Source organism: Cervus elaphus, chromosome 9 (genome assembly GCF_910594005.1).
Source record: "Cervus elaphus chromosome 9, mCerEla1.1, whole genome shotgun sequence".
Classification (NCBI taxonomy): Eukaryota; Metazoa; Chordata; class Mammalia; order Artiodactyla; family Cervidae; genus Cervus; species Cervus elaphus.
This window is the reverse complement of record NC_057823.1, coordinates 25,982,690-25,999,398: the sequence shown is the minus strand read 5'-3', so window position 1 is coordinate 25,999,398 and position 16,709 is coordinate 25,982,690. Positions and strand designations below refer to the sequence as shown.

Here is a 16,709-nt window from a genome sequence, read left to right as displayed (position 1 = left end):
GAGTTCAAGAAAAGTATCTACTCTTGCTTTATTGACTATGCCACAGCCTTTGTGTGGATCACAACAAACTGTGGAAAATTCTTCAAGAGTTGGAAATAGCAGACCACCTGACCTGCTTCCTGAGGAGTCTGTCAAGAAGCAACAGTTAGAACTGGACATGGAACAACAGACTAGTTCCAAATTGGGAAAGGAGTATGTCAAGGCTGTATATTGTCACCCTGCTTATTTAACTTGTATGCAGAGTACATCATAAGTAATGCTGGGCTGGATGAAGCATAAGCTGGAATCAAGGTTGCCAGGAGAACTATCAATAACCCCAGGTATGCGGATGATACCACCCTTATGGCAAAAAGTGAAGAATAACTAAAGAGCCTCCTGATGAAAGTGAAAGAGGAGAGTGAAAAAGTTGGCTTAAAATTCAATATTCAGAAAATGAAGATCATGGCATCCGGTTCCATCACTTCATGGCAAATAGATGGGGAAACAATGGAAACCGTGACAGCCTTTACTTTGGGGGACTCCAAAATAACTGCAGATGGTGACTGCAGCCATGAAATTAAAAGAGGCTTGCTCCTTGGAAGGAATGCTGTGATCAACCTAGACATCATATTAAAAAGCAGAGACGTCACTTTGCCAACAAAGTCTAGTCAAAACTATGGTTTTTCCAGTAGTCATGTATGGATATGAGAGTTGGACTATAAAGAAAGCTGAGCGCCGAAGAATTGATGCTTTTGAACTGTGGTGTTGGAAAGGAGATCCAGTCCATCCTAAAGGAAATCAATCCTGAATATTCATTGGGAGGACTTATGCTGAAGCTGAAACTCCAATACTTTGGCCACCTGATGCGAAGAACTGACATTGGAAAAGACCCTGATGCTGCGAAAGATTGAAGGCAGGAAGAGAAGGGGACAACTGAGGATGAGATGGTTGGATGGCATCGCCAACTCAATGGATGTGAGTTTGAATAAGCTCTGGGAGTTGATGATGGACAGGGAGGCCTGGCGTACCGCAGTCCATGGGGTCGCAAAGAGTCGGTCACGACTGAGCGACTGAACTCAACTGAACTGTCTCCTCTCACTCTCCTTCCATCCCCTCATTCCCTCCCTCCCTCTCTCTCTCACACACACACAAATTGTAAAGCACAATGGGAAGCAACTATAAGTGAGAGTTAAGTGTAAAGAACCTGTTGTAGAATTAAAACATTCAAGACCTTAGATATTGCAATTAATGGAAATGGATTATAAAATTATGTTCTAAGGTTACTCTTGTTTTTCTGCTTTCTTAGGCTGTAAAGTTAGGTTGTTGCTTTGCCATCTTTCCTGTTTTTTTTAGTGTAAGCATATTTACATGTAAGCATTTATATAGCTGTTAATTTTTGCCCTTAGCACTGTTTTCACTGAGTACCTTAAGTTTCAGTATATTGATTTCATTTTTATTCATCTCTAAATATTTTCTAACTTACCTTGTGGACTTGTTTTTGAAGAACTGGTTTTTTAAAAGTATATTGTTGTAAAGCAATCATCAATCAATTAAAAATACAAATTTTTAAAAAGTAGATTGTTAATTTCCACAAATCTGTGAATTCTCAACTTATATTGTGTTATCAATTTTTTATATTGAGGTATGGTTGATTTGCAATATATTATCAGTAGTTTCAGATATAGAACATAGTGATTCAAAATTTTTATAGATTATACTCCATTTATAGTTATTATAAAATTTTGCCTATATTCCTTGTGCTGTACAGTATATCCTTGTATTTCTCTCTTATTTCCCTATCCCTATCATGCCCCTCCTCACTTCCATCTCACCATTGGTAACCACTAGTTTGGTTTCTATATATGTAAGTCTGTTTCTTTTTTGCTATATTCACTTATTTGTTTTATTTTTATCAAAGTATAGTTCATTTAAAATGTGTTAATTTCTAATATATAGCACAGCAATTCAGTTTTATATATATGTACATATAATATATATATTGTTTGCATATATATATACTTTTCCAGATTATTTTCCTTATAGGTTATTACAAAATATTGAGTATAGTTCCCTGTGCTGTCCAGTATATCCTTGTTGGTTATCTGTTTTATATATGTGTGTATATGTTAATCCCAAACTTTTAATTTACCCTCCCCACCCCCATTCTTTCCCCTTTGGTGATCATAAGTTTGTTTTTTTTGTCTATGGGTCTGTTTCTGTTTTATAAATAAGTTCACTTGTATCTTTTTTCTTGATTCCACATATAAGTGATATCATACGATATTTGTCTTTCTCTCCCTGGCTTACTTCACTTACTGTGATCATCTCGAGGTCCATCCCTGTTGCTGCGAATGGTGTTATTCTTTTTTATGGCTGAGTAGTATTCCTCTGTGTGTGTACGTTTGTGTGTGTGTATAATATACACATACATACCATATCTTCTTTATCCATTCACTCATCAATGGGTACTTAGGTTGCTTCCGTATCTTGGCTATTATAAATAGTGGTATAGTGAACACTGAGATGCATATATCTTTTCAATTACAGTTTTCTCCACGTCGGTGCCCAGGACTGAGATTGCAGGCTCATATGGTAACTTTGTTTTTAGAGTTTTAACATCGATACGGTCGAAATACAGAACATTTCCATCACTACAAAGATCCTTCAGGTTGTTGTTTTATCGCAGTACCTGCTTTGCCTCTACACCACTCCCTTCTTAATCCCTAATAACCACCAATATGTTCTCCATTTCTATATTTTTAATTTAAAAAATGTTGTATATATGAAATTGTAAAATATGTAACCTTTGGGGGATTTTTTTTCACTCTGCATAATTTCTCTGGATATCCATCTAGGTTGCTGCATGTATTGGTAGTCTGTATATCATGTAGCAGTGTTCATGTTGCATGTACCCATTGAAGAGTCCTTTTTACTGCTGAGTAGTTTTCCATGACATGCATGTACTACAGGTTTTAATCATTAGCTTGCTGAAGGACATCGGGGTAGCTTCCAGGTTTTCACTATTAATACTAAAGGTGTTATAAACATCTCATATAGTTTTCAGAGTGAACGTGTTTTCCTTTTTCTGGGTAAATATCCAAGAGTGCAGTTTCTATGTAATATGGTAGCTACGTTATTTAGTCTTTTAGATACTGCCACTGTTTTCAGAGTGGTTGTGCCATTTTACATTCTCATAGCAATGTATGAGTCATTCATTTTTTCTGCATTCTTAGCATTTGATGTTGTCATTTTTTATTTTAGCAGTTCTTATAGGTGTGTAGTGATGTCTCTTTGTGGTCTTATTTTAAATTTTCCTAATGAATAATGATGTGGAACATCTTTTCATGTGTTTATTTTCCATCTGTATATCCTCTTTAGTGAAATGTCTCTTCATGTCTTTTGTTCATTTTCTTTATATACATTTATATATTTGTGTGTGTGTGTGTGTGTGTATATATATATACATTCTTTATATATGTTTATATATATGTATACATATATATAGTGGGATTTTCTTTAATTATTTATTTTGCTGCATCAGGTCTTAGTTGCACACAGAATCTCTAGTTAGGGCACACCGGTGGGCTCCAGAGTGCTTGGGCTCAGTAATTGTGCTATGTGGGCTTAGTTGCTCTGCCGCATGTGGGATCTTTGTTTCCTGACCAGGGATCAAACTTGTTTGCCCTGCATTGCAAGGTGGATTCTCAACCACTGGATTACCAGAGAAGCCCCATGTTCATTTTCTTTTTTTTTTTTTTCCCATGTTCATTTTCTAATTAGATATTTTTATACTGTTGAGTTTTGTGAGTTCTATATAAATTTCAGACACTAGTCCTTTTATGGATATATGACTTGGCAATTTTTTCCTAGTCTGTAGCTTATCTTTTTATCCTTTAAATAGGGTCTTTCATAGACGAAAAATTTTTTAATTTTGATAAACTTCACTTTATCAGTTTTTCCTTTTATGAATCATGCTTTTGATTTAAAGGATCAAAGAACTTTTTGCTTTGCTCCTAGATCCAGATTTTTCTCTTCAGTTTTTTCTAAAAGTTTTATGGTTTTTACATTTAAGTCCATCTTGAGTTCATTTTTTAAGGTATGAGACTTGGGCCTGGAAAGCTTTTTAAAATTTTTTTGCATATAGATATCCAATTGTTTGCGCTTCCCATGTGGCATAATGGTAAAGAATCCGCCTGCCAGTGCAGGAGACACAAGAGATGTGGGTTCAATCTCTGGGTCAGGAAGATCCCCTGGAGGAGGAAATGAGAACCCACTCTAGTATTCTTGCCTGGAGAATTCCTTGGACAGAGGAGCCTGGTGACTACAGTTCATGGGGTTGCAGAGTCAGACACAACTTAGCAGCTGAGCACACACACATCCAGTTGTTCATGCACCAGTTATTTCCTCCACTGAATTGCTTCTGCCCCTTTGTCAAAAATCATTGGACTTTTTTGTGTGTATCTGTTGTTTGGTTCTCTATTCTTTTTATTCATCTATGTGTCTATCCCTCCTCCAAAACAGTTTGATGACCAAGTCTTGAAATTTGGTAGACTTATTCATCCTACTTTATTCTCCTTTTCCAGAATTATTTTAGCTATTCTAGTTGCTTTATGTTTTTATCTACATTTCAGAATAACCTTGTCCATATCTGTTAAGAAAAACCTTGTTAGCATTTTTATAAGAATTGAACTAAATCTATTATCAACTTTCCTCAAATTAATATCTTTTCTCTATTGAGTCGTTCAATTCATAAAAATGGTATGTCTACATGAATTTAGATCCTCTATTTCTCTTGTCAGCACTGTCTTTTTCAGCATACATGTACATGCTTTTTTAGAATTATGCCTGTCTTTCCATTTTTTGAGCTTGTTAATTGTATTTTTAATTTTGTAATCATACTTAATTGCTAATATATAGCAATGAATATAATTGAATTTTGTATCTTTATCTTGTATGCAGTAACGTTGCTGAGCTTACTTATTACAGTTGACCTTGAACAAGATAGATTTGAACTACACAGGACCACTGACAAAGGAATTTTAAATATATATATATATACACACATACACACACTATAGTACTATAGGGCTTCCCTAGTGGCTCAGACAGTAAAGAATCTGCCTGCATTGCAGGAGACCAGGGTTTGGTCCCTAGGTTGGGAAGATCCCCTGGAGGAGGGCATGATAATCCACTCCAGTATTCTTGCCTGAGAATCCCCGTCGTTAGAGAAGCCTGGTGGGCTACAGTCCATGGGGTCACAAAGAGTCAGACATGACTGAGCCATTAAACGTAGCGCCGTACTATATGATCTGTGGTTTGCTAAATCCAGGGATGTGGAGTAGCACATAGGGAGGACCAGTTCTAAAGTTATACACACATTTTTCAACTGCGTGGGTGTCAGTGCTCTTAACCACCATGTTGTTAAAGGTTCTCCTGTAGTTTGCCGAGTTTGTGGATTTCTTAGGGCTTTTTATGGAATCATGTCATTCACAAACATCGAGAGTTCTATTTTTTCCTTTCTGATCTGTATGCCTTTTATTTCCATTTCTTGCCTTGTTGTACTGGCTATAACTTCTAGCTCTATTATGAATAAGTGGGGAAATCAGAAATCCTTGCCTTGTTCTCCATCACAGAGGGAAACATTCCACCTTTCGTCATTAAGTATAATGTTAGCTATATATTTTTTAGATGCTTGTTACTAGATTGAGGAAGTTTTGCTCTATTCTGTTTTTCTAGATTGTTAAAGTCATGAATAAGTATTGAATTTTATCAGATTCTTTCTCTGCATCAATTGATATGATCAAGTGTTTTTCTTTTTTAGCATATTAATGTGGTGGAATCCATTGACTGATTTTTGGATAGTGAACCAGACTTGCATCCCTAAGATAAACCCCACTTTGTCATAGTATACAGTTCTTCTTATATATTGCTAAATTCTATTTCCTAATATTTTTAAGACATTTTGTGGTCTAAATAATATAGAGGAAATTGGTCTATAGTTTTCTTTTTTTTTGTACTTTTCTGGTTTTGATATCAAGATAACAGCCTCACTAAATGCTTTGGGAAGTATTCTTCCTCTTGTGCTTTATGGAAGAGATCATGTATAACTAACATTAAGTTGACTTTAACTATACAGTAGAATTCTTTGGTGAAACCATCTGAATGTGGCACTTTGTTTTCTGGGAGTTCACAAATTATGAATTCAACTTTCTTAATAGCTATAGGGATTTTCTGATTATCTATTTTATATTGAATGAGTTGTAGTAATTATTGTTTTTCAAGTTATTAGTCCATTTCATTTAAGTTGTTGAATATATTTGCTTAGAGTTTTTTGTAGTATACCCTTGTCTTTTTGAGATCTGTGGAGTGTGTACTGATATGGGCTGGTTTTATTCTGATACCGGTAATTTGTTTATTTTCTCCTTTTATCTTTGTCAGCAGTCTTAAAGACTGGATTTTTGTTTTATTGATTTTGTTCTATTTTTCTCTTTTCAATTTTATCATTCATTTCTGTTTTAAAATTTTTAGTCATTGCTTTAGAGTAGATGTGCTTGCAAAAATTCTTTTTTTAGATTTTTTTAAAATTTATTTTTTACTGAAGTATAGCTGAATTATAATGTTGTGTTAATTGCTGCTCTACAGTAGAGTGACTTAGTTATAAAAATATACATTCTTTTTCATATTCTTTTCCATTATGGTTTATCACAGGATATTGAATATAGTTCCCTGTGCTATACAGTAGGGCCTAGTTTAACAAATTATTTTAGTTTAATTCTTCTGAAGATGTCTTGATTTCTGCTTTATTCTTAAAGTATAGTTTTACTGAATATAGTATTCTGGGTTGATAGAATCTTTTCTTTCATTTCTTAAAAAATGTAGCATGTTCTTCTGGCCTCCATGGTTTCTGAAGAAAAATCTACTGCCCTTTGAATTGTTTTTCTGTATATAGGTGTTATCTCTCTCTTGTTATTATCAAAATTTTTTCTTTGTCTTTAGTTTTCTGGAGTTTGACTATGATGTGTCTTAGTAGGGATTTCTTTAGGTTTATCTTGCTTGAGTTTACCCAGCTTCCTAAATCAGTAGGTATGTCTTTTTTTTTTTTTTTTTTTTTTAGTAATTCTGAGGATTTTTCAGATGTTCTTTCTTTGAGCACTTTTTAAGCCCTATCCTCTTTCTCCTCTCCTTTTAGGATTCTTAAAACAGGAATATAGACCTTGGTGGAGAAACTTGGACTAAGTCTTAACTTTACTTCCAGTACTCAAAATTGACCATGTAAATTCCAATTTGAAGGTTCAGTTTAGTAAATATATTTCTGTTAGTGTATGTTCTGTTAGAGGGAAAAAGAATAGTGCCTTTTCACTACAACAGCTCTGAGTATTTACAACTGCTTTATTCAAGAGCAGAAAGATTGGAAAACAATTACATATATCATTCAAAATTTGGAGAATGAAGATATTTCCATTAGAAGAAGAAATCAGATTATTTTAAAACTTTTCAGTGTTAACCTGACTCATCTGAAGATGGTTAGAAGCTATTAAAATCTGTTCTCAAACTTTATTGAGAGTCTGAATCTCAGGAGTGGCATGCATGACTTTTCAGCCAGCTAGGATGAATGGGCAAAATTAAATAGCGGTTCCAACTTCTGACATTTTATTGAAAAATGAACACCAAATTCTGGCACCACCATTTTGCAGCCCCTCAGAATAGCATACCAGTTTTGATGTATTAAGCACATACACTGTGACTGGTATAAGGGACAAAAACACAACAAAGTTTCCTTTGAAGATAATATCCTTGAAAAAGTCACTTTGAGATTTAGTTACCTTATTTATAAACAAAGTTAATAATATCTGCCCATTCCTTCTATGAGGAATAAAGAGTAGGGGTGGATGCTGAGTAATACATCCTGGGAACAGCTTAGCAATTTGTCTTAGATATAGCCTTGAAGGAGTGCTTTGTATGTATTGCAAACGTTTCCCTATTTTTTAGACAGCTACATCATTAATATTGCTCTCCTAACATTCATTTCTTTTCCTTGGATTTATGTTTGACTACAGTAACTACTCTTTACAAAGTTTTCTCAGGAATCACAGTTTTTGGAGAGATTGTTCACCATTTATACAGAGAATAACATTAAAGAGTTTTGTGTGACTTATCCTTTAGTTTTGTGATCAAATTCTGGCTAACAGAATTAGCAGGAAAAAAAGTGTAAACTTTATTCCTCAATAACCCTTTAAATACTAGTCAATCTTAAGCATTCTCTGAACAGTGTGTGAATATGAGCTGAATTAGAGAGTTGATGAAGACATTGGGAAGGGAAGAGTGTTGGCAAGTAATATGGTGCACTTTTATCAATATAAAAAATACTAAAATAAACCATTTGGAATAGAACAGAATAATAGTAGAATTAGAAATAGTAGTCATAGTAACAATAATAGCAACAACAGTTTGGAAAAGGTAATTTATTGAGTATTACATTTGTGTTTTTCACCCAAGCAAAGCCAAGATTATATTTCCTGCTTATTCCAATAGGATAGGATTTAGAATGAAATTAAATTGGTACAAATAAGAATAAAACTGTGTTATTTTTTCCTGCACAGCTGAACTTGTAGACCAAGTTCATACTTGCTGTAATTTACTGAATTTGCCCAATGTGGGGGGATGTGCTTGTTGGGAGGTGCAATCGCCATGGCCCCAAGTGCTCTTGCATGTTCTTACTAGAGATATCAGAGTGCAAAACCCTCTTTACCCAGGTCATTTCTCAGGGTTATGTTTGCAGCAAGTCACCTTGAGGGATGAAGTAATATATTTCCCTAGACAAAGAGTAGGATGGCTTCCTCTTACCATAAAAATAGTGAATATGTGAAGTTCAGTGTTCTTCTATAAAGCAATCCAATGAGACACAGAGACAGAGAGAGATAAGTGACATTATATGTTTATCTTTCTGTCTTACTTCACTTAGTATGATAAGCACTAGGTCTGTCCATGTTGCTGAAAATGGCATAATTTTATTCTTTTATTTATGGCTGAGTAACTATTCCATTGTATGTATGTATGTATATATTCATTCATCTGTCAATGAATATTTTGGTTGCTTCCATGTCTTGTCTATTATAAATAGCCTTAGCACATTTTTAAGTCACACTATTAGGTTTTTGTTATTAAGTTGTAGGAATTCCTTACATATTTTGGAGATCAACCTCTTATCAGACCTTTTTGCAGATATTTTCCCCATTCCGTAGGTTGACTTTTCACTTTGCTGATTTTTTTCTTTGCTGTGCAGAAGGTTTTTAGTTGGTGTGGTCATACTTGTTTGTTCTAGGTTTTTGTTACCTGTGCTGTTAGTGTCATATCTGTGTAAGTATTGCCAAGGCCAATGCCATGAAGCTTTACTTCTATGCGTTCTCCTGTGTTTGCCTCTAGGACTTTTAACAGTTTCAGCTCTTACTAAGTCTTTAAGTCTTTGTGTTGATTTTTGTGTCTGATGTAAGATAAGGGTCAGATTTAGTTCTTTTTTTTCATGTGAATATCCTATTCAGCTTTCCCATTACCACTTGTTGAAGAAGTTATCCTTTCCTTTTCATGTATTGTTACCACTCTTGCCAAAGATCAATTGACCATATATTTGTGTATTTATATCTAGGTTCTCTATTCTACTCCATTGGTCTGTCTGTTTTTATGCCAGTACCATATTATTTGATTTCTGTAGCTTCATAATATATTTGCAAATCAGAGAGAAGGATTAGTACAACTTTGTTCTTATTTTTCAAGATCGATTTGTCTATTCATGGTCTCTTGTGGTTCCATATGAATTACAGAATTGTTTTTTCTATTTCTGTGGGAAAAAAAAAACTCTTTGGGATTTTTATAGGAATTGTACTGAATGTGTAGGTTACTTTGGGTAGTATGGACATTTTATTAACATTAATTCTTCTAAACCATAAACACAATGTCTTTCCATCTTCCTGTCTTGTTTAATCCCTCTCATCAGTGTTTTACATGTTTCTATATATAAAATTTTCACCTCCTTAGTTAAGAATATTCCTAAGATTTTATTCCTTTAGATACTATTGTAAATAGGATTTCTAAAAATTTCCTTTTTGAGGAGTTTGTTGTTAATTAGCTGTAGTTAGTTTGTTGCAGTGTGCCAAAACGCAAGTGATTTTTGTATGTTGATGTATTCTTCAACCTTACTGCATTTATTTACTAGTTTAAAAGGTCTTTATGGAGTCTTTTGGGTTTTCTACATATAACCATGTCATTTACAAACTGAAATAATTTACTTCTTCCTTTCTAATTTGAATGAATTTATTTATTTTTCTCATCTAATTGTTTTAGTTAGAGCTTTCACTACTATATTAAACAGAAGTGGCAAGAGTAGGGATCCTTGCCTTATTTCTGACTTTAGAGGAAAAACTTTGTTCTTTTACCAACGAATATGGTTTTAGTTGTGGACTTTTCATCAGTTCAGTTCAGTCGCACAGTCGTGTCTGGCTCTTTGTGACCCCATGGACCACAGCACGCCAGGCCTCCCTGTCCATCACCAACTCCCAGAGCTTCCTCAAACTCATGTGCATTGAGTTGGGGATGCCGACTCAATCGGTTGGATGCCATCCAACCATCTCATCTTCTGTCATCCCCTTCTCCTCCTGCCTTCAATCTTTCTCAGCATCAGGGTCTTTCCAATGAGTCAGTTCTTCCCATCACGTGGCCAAAGTATTGGAGTTTCAGCTTCAGCATAAGTCCTTCCAATGAATATTCAGGACTGATTTCCTTTAGGATGGACTGGTTGGATCTCCTTGTATTCCAAGGGACTCTCAAGAGTCTTCTCCAACACCACAGTTCAAAAGCATCACTTCTTCAGCACTCAGCTTTCTTTATAGTCCAACTCTCACATCCGTACATTACTACTGGAAAAAAACATAGCTTTGACTAGACGGACCTTTGTTGGCAAAGTATTGTCTCTGCTTTTTAATATGCTGTCTAGGTTGGTCATTACTTTTCTTCCAAGAAGCAAGCATCTTTTTTACTTTTGTTGGCAAAGTATTGTCTCTGCTTTTTAATATGCTATCTAGGTTGGTCATTACTTTTCTTCCAAGAAGCAAGCATCTTTTACCTTCATGGCTGCAATCACCATCTGTAGTGATTTTGGAGCCCAAGAAAATAAAGTCAGCCATTGTTTCCTCATCTATTTGCCGTGAAATGACAGGACCAGATGCCATGATCTTCATTTTCTGAATGTTGAGTTTTAAGCCAACTTTTTCACTCTCCTCTTTTACTTTCAAGAAGTTTTTTAGTTCTTCTTCGCTTTCTACCATAAGGGTGTGTCATCTGCATATCTGAGGTTATTGATATTTCTCTTGGCAATCTTGATTTCAGTTTGTGCATCATGCAGCACAGCATTACTCATGATGTACTCTGCATATACGTTAAATAAGCAGGATGACAATATGCAGCCTTGACGCACTCCTTTCCCAATTTGGAGCCAGTCTGTTGTTCCATGTCCAGTTCTAACTGGACAGATTTCTCAGAAAATATACATACAGATATCTCAGGAGGCAGGTCAGGTGGCCTGGTATTCCCATCTCTTTAAGAATTTCCACAGTTTGTTGCAATCCACACAGTCAAAGACTTTGGTGTAGTCAGTAAAGCAGAAGTTGATGTTTTTCTGGAACTCTCTTGCTTTTTCATGATCTAACAGATGTTGGCAATTTGATCTCTGGTTCCTCTGCCTTTTCTAAATCCAGTGTGAACATCTGGAAGTTCACCGTTCATGTACTGTTGAAGCCTGGCTTGGAGAATTTTGAGCATTACTTTGCTAACATGCGAGATAAGTGCAATTGTGCAGTAGTTGGAGAAGGAAATGGCAACCCACTCCAGTGCTCTTGCCTGGAGAATCCCAGGGACTGGGGAGCCTGGTGGGCTGCCGTCTATGGGGGTCGCACAGCGTCAGACACGACTGAAGCGACCTAGCAGCAGTAGTAGCCGTTGAGCATTCTCTGGCATTGCCTTTCTTTCGGATTGGAATTAAAACTGACCTTTTCCAGCCCTTGGCCACTGAGTTCTCCAAATTTACTGGTGTATTGAGTGCAGCACTTTCACAGTATCATCTTTTATGATTTGAAATAGCTCAACTGGTTCCATAACCTCCACTAACTTTGTTTGTAGTGATGCTTCCTAAGCATCTTTTCATGAAAGGACTTTTCATGTATAGCTTTTATTGTATTGAGGTTTTTTCTTTCTATTACCTAGTTTGATAAGAGTTTGTGTCATGAAAGATTATTGAATTTTTCCAAGCATTCTATCTCCATCTATTTAGATAATCCTGATTTTTTATCTGTATTCTGTTAGTATGATATATTAATTGATTTTTGTATGTTGAACTGTCTTTGCATTCCGTAAATTTCAAGTGGTTGTAATGTGTGATTCTTTTAATGTGCTTTTGTATTTGAGTTGCTAGTGTTTGCTCTGTTATGTCTTCTTGGAGAATTGACCAAATTGACCCCTTTATCATTATGTGATTCCCTTCTTTATCCATGATAATTTCCTTGCTCTGAAGTCTGCTCTGTTTGAAATTGGTATAGCTACATCTGCTTTCTTTTAGCTAGTGTTAATGTGGTATTTTTCTCTATCAAATTTACTGTTAATCTATGTAGGTCTTTATATTTAAAGGGAGTTTCTTGGGTACAGCAAGCATATAGTTGAGTCTTATTTTTTGATCCACTATGAAAATCTGTGTTTTTTAATTGGTGAATTTAGACCACTGATATTCAAATTGATTATTCATAGTGTTGGATTAATTGCTACCATATTTGTTATTGTTTTCTTTTTCTTGCCCTGTTTTTTGTCTTTCATTCTTTTTCTGCCTTTTATTGTTTTAATTGAGCATTTTACGATTCCATTTTCTCTCCTTAGTATATCAGTCATACTAACTTTTTGCTTTTTTAAGTGGCTACTATAGAGTTTCCGTATACATTTAGAGCTAATTTAAGTCCACTTTAAAATTACACTGTACCACTTTATGAGTCATATGAGTACCTCCAAATAACCGGATAATCCTACTTCCTATCACTTGTGTCATTGCTGTTATTAACTTATATATGTATACATAAGCATATATACATATATGTGCTAAGTTGCTTCCATTGTGTCCAACTCTTTGCAACCCTATGGACCATAGCCCACCATCTGCTCTGTCCATGGGATTCTCCAGGCAAGGATACTGGAGTGGGTACATAATTGAGTACATTGTTGGTATTATTTTGAACAAACTGTTATCTGTTATTAGCAATTAATAATAAGAAAAGTTTTGTTTTACTTTCACTTATTCCTTCTTTGATCCTCTTCCTTACTATATGTAGATCCAGGTTTCTGACCTTCATTATTTTCTTTATCTCTAAAAATCTTTTCTTAGTCTTTCTTGTAAGACAAGTCTCCTGACAACAAATTCTCCCAGGTTTGTGTGTGTGTGTGTGTCTAAGAAAGTCTTTTATTTCTCCTTCATCTTAAAGGATAATTTTGCAAAGTACAAAACTCTGGGTTGGTGATTTTTTTTTCTCTCAACTCTTTGAATATTTCTCTCCACTCTCTTTTTGCTTGAATAATTTCTGAGAAGCAATCAGATGTTTTTATCTTTGTTCCTCTAAAAGCAAGGTGTTTTTATTCTGGCTTCTTTCAGGATTGTTTTTTATCTTTGATTTTATATAATTAGAAAATGATGTACTGAGGTGTAATTGTTTTGGGCATTTATCCTGCTTAGTATTCTTTAAGCTTTCTGAGATCTGTGGGTTGGTTTCTGACATTAATTTGGGGGAAATTCTGTCATTTTTGTATCAGATACTTCTTCTTTTCCTTTCTCTCTTTCTTTTACTTCTGGTATTCCCACTGCCTGTATGTTATACCTTCTGTAGCTTTCCCACAGCTCATGGATATTCTTGTTTTGTTTTTTCAGTTTTTATTCTCTTTCTTGCAGTTTTTGAAGATTCTATTGATATGTCTTCTAGCTCAGCCATGTATAGTCTACTAATAAACCCATCAAAGGAATTCTTAATTTCTGGGTTTTTTTTTTTTTTTTTTTTTTGGTCTTTATTTTTGTTGCCTGTGCTTTGGGAATCATATACAAGAAATCACTGTCAGGTCCAACATTTTGAAGCTTTTCCCCTATCTTCTCTTTGGGAACTTTTATAGTTTCAGGTCTTATATTTAAAAGATCGTTCTTTACCCATTGAATAGCTTTGGCACCCTGTTTGAAAATTATTTGACCTTATTCATGAGGATTTACTTCTGGGAATTTCTTTTCTATTCCATCAGTCTATATGTGTCTTTTATGCCAGTGCTACACTGTTTTGAATATTGTAGTTTTCCAATACATGTTTAAATCAGAAAGTGTGAGACTTTCAACTTTGTTCTTTTTTTCCTATTTGAGGTCATTTTTTTCTTTTTTCAAGTGTGGCTTTTCTGTTAGGCAGAAAATGGGAAGGTTTTCTCATGAAAAGCAGACTGGTTAAACAGAGAAAGGGATATACCCTCTGGGTGCCTGTGATTCAATGGAATATGGAAGTGTAGGAATCTGAGAGAAAATCATTCACCACCACTTCATAAAAATCTACTTCTACCACCAGTCTTGGCTTTTATGTGCAGGAGTATTTCCTTAAGTTTGTAGCAATGTCTGTCAAGGGGTATATGGGTAGTTTGTTGATTCACTTTCCCTCCTCTCAATTTAGTCATATTAAGGACTCTATACTGCATGTATAGGCTTTACCAAAACTGTTTAAATTCTGGGGGATTTAAGTGGGTACTTTGTTGATTCACTCATTACATGTCTTTTACACTGTGATATGCTCTGGCCATGCAGTCGTGGCCACAGTGGTGGGCAAAGCACCTGATCCCTGCCCTCAAAGGATTTGATTCAACAGCTTTTTGTGAATATGGACATAACCTGACATGTGTGTCAATGTAAGAGACAGTTCCAAGTTTGCCTCTTAAACTGTATAATTTCCTATTTTTCCAAGGACATTGACTATGATAGGTTTTCATTAAGTTAAACGAACACTTGCCTTAGGTATGAACCAAGAACAAAACACATGCCATTCTGTATTACTTTAGCAAGAAGTCCATTTTAATTTAAATATATTTTAGGTTTAAATAAGTGATTTGTTTCTTCCTCTAAGGTCATGAAAGAACTTCTCATGCTTTATGGAATAGTGAGAGACAAGATCTATTTACTGGTGGTACATGAAAGGAAAGGAGAATTGAAGCCATGGTCTGCTGTGTAGAAGAGGCTAAACTGTACCAATGTAGCTTTTAAAAGATAATTGGCTTTAAAATTTGTACTTATTAGGAAATTCACTTGCTTGGAGTTGAAAATAAACACATAAAGAAATCTGGTTTTATCTAGAGGACATTCATCACATAGACACATTTTTCTTCAGAAGAGTTTAAAATATTAAGTAGCTGCTTAAGGCTGCAATTGGTAGTAGAATGGGAGATTGGGAGTGAGAGTGATGTTCATATCTCTGTTCTGTAACTCTTCTGCTGAATTAAGTTTTTGACTTGGAATTAATTTTAATTAACCTATTTGTGCCTCCTCTTAATCTTTGTGTCTGTTTCTCTGTCTCTAAATGGAAATGATAAAAACTGTATGTACCCGATAGAATTGCTGGAAGTATTATCTGAGTTAATATTTTAAGAACACTTAGAACATAGCTTAATACATAGAATATATAAATGGTAAATATTAAATTTGAATTATAGTTTTGCTAGGAATTTTTGTAGTATCACACAGGCAATATTATAAAGGTTAGACATCCTCTTTTTCGTTCAAATGTAATGTTTGGTTCTTGGTATTAATTTGTGTTTTCTGAAGGTTCTTCTGTTTTAGGGTGATTTAGGATAATGCCAAACTAAAGTGACAGATCTGTATATATTTTTGAGCTTCTGAGAAATTAGAGTTAGGGTAACAATTCTATCATGAGGCTTTCAATGTCCTATAGATAATCTTCTGTCTCTGGTTTGGTTCATACTCTGCAAAATCTTCAGGAATTGAGTAGTGGCAAACTTATTTGAAGAAAGAGAGCATTTGGAACTTACTTTATAAAATATCCTTCCTTTGAATTGATATGCAGATATCACAGGTTGCAGATAGGACTCTGACAATGTGAGTCAATTTTTTTAATGGAATATACCACTTCATTACTAAATTATTTTATTCTTCTTTCTACATGTATGAAATTTTAGATACAAATTTCTTTTGTTAAAACTTTCTAATGAGAGCTGTGAAAATACCCGTAAAATGTTTGGAAACCAAAAAAATGTGTTCAGTTTCTTAAAATGTTTCACTCAAGGTGTAGTAGCCTATGGAAACACTGACATGTTATATTGTATTGGCATAACAAGAAAGTGTCCAAGAAATGCCCTGATGAGAGATTAGCATGCCAAGGTTTTGTCCGTGTTAAGATGAAAAAGATGATATTGGCAAAAAGTAAAACCTCAGCCTTTGAAAATTGCTTCCAATACTGAAGTTGCTATGCCTTTGATTTTATTTTCTAGGTCATTGTTTCCCAAACTACACGTTGAACTCCTAGTGGGACTGAGAAGATATTATGAGTGTTCTTGGTGATCAGAGCAGAAGAGATCCAACAGTGGTAGGTGGCAGTGAACGGAATGCAAGCTGTTACATAAATGAACCAGATGCCCTGTCTCCTCTCGCCTCTCTTGTTAACTTCAAATCA

General features: G+C 34.9%; 1 long non-coding RNA gene across 1 annotated transcript in view; it reads left to right on the top strand.

Moving 5' to 3' along the window:
- The window catches only part of LOC122699796, a 239,690-nt gene that overhangs the window by 65,029 nt on the left and 157,952 nt on the right, over positions 1–16,709 (top strand). Inside the window, exon 3 of the long non-coding RNA XR_006342675.1 lies at positions 16,528–16,622. This is a non-coding gene — a long non-coding RNA (uncharacterized LOC122699796). The remainder of the gene's footprint in view (positions 1–16,527; positions 16,623–16,709) is intronic.